Source organism: Penaeus vannamei, chromosome 38 (genome assembly GCF_042767895.1).
Source record: "Penaeus vannamei isolate JL-2024 chromosome 38, ASM4276789v1, whole genome shotgun sequence".
Lineage (NCBI taxonomy): Eukaryota > Metazoa > Arthropoda > Malacostraca > Decapoda > Penaeidae > Penaeus > Penaeus vannamei.
Window position 1 is genome coordinate 22,045,361 of NC_091586.1, and position 1,012 is coordinate 22,046,372.

At 25.2% G+C, this 1,012-nt stretch overlaps 1 protein-coding gene across 7 annotated transcripts in view; it reads left to right on the top strand.

Annotated features, from left to right (window-relative positions):
* The window catches only part of LOC113814484 (uncharacterized), a 25,421-nt gene extending 24,409 nt beyond the window's left edge, over nt 1-1,012 (top strand). For all 7 annotated transcript variants that reach the window (XM_070115847.1, XM_070115848.1, XM_027366516.2 and 4 more), the window contains one exon: nt 1-1,012. This exon is cut by the window's left edge and continues 105 nt beyond it. The gene's annotated coding sequence lies outside the window, so the exon portion shown is untranslated.

The window sequence follows — 1,012 nt, forward strand, 5'->3', positions numbered from 1 at the left end:
AGCTTTGGAAAGAAAGAAACAAAGGAGAGAGAGAGAGTGTGTGTGTGAGTGAGTGAGAGACAAAGAGAGAGAGAGAAAGAATATGATAAACCTCCGACCGTTTTCGAGGCTGTGAAGAAGAATAAATACTTATAAATTATGAAAATAATCTGGATAAAGTTGCCTTAAAAAGAATTATGTATAAAATATAGCCCATAAACCCATGATATTTAAAACTGTAGATACGATACCTATGACAGAGATATCAAAAATAAAAAATGTTTAAGTTTGCCTTATAGAAATTCTAATTCTAATCGCTCTTCCATTGCATATTATTTTTCTTCTTTTTAATATAGAGAATGTATGTGAGGACAAACTATTATATACACTCGCGTGTGTTTGTGTGATATAGTCCGGTAGAGAAGACACATTGCTTTATCAGTGTTGGAGTGTTTTGTAATACAAACTGCAGTCAGTGTAAGAGCAACTATTTCTTATGAACTGTCGTATTTTCCAGTGATATGCAATATTTTGTCGACATGTAAGAAATACAAGGTGCTTTTGCCATATTTACTATTATATAACATATATAATCTTATATACATATATATATATATATATATATATGTATATATGTATATATATATATATATATATATATATATATATATATATATGTATATATATATGCATATATATACATATATATAAATATATATATATATATACATATATATATATATATATATATATATATATATATATATATATATATATATATACATATATGAACAATAATGTAAAAGAACGAATATTGTTTCAACTTTAGACGATTTCAAGAAAACGACAATATAATTGTTGATTTCCAATTACTGCATCGCTTCTTATGCTTTACTTTTCTAAGTCATCATTGATAATTATGGTTGTACAGATGTTGATTTATTTATTTTCAGTGTATTTTGTATGCATATGTGTGTGAACATGATTTATCTACTGAAATAAATCCAATAAAATCAGAAATATGAGAAAAAAA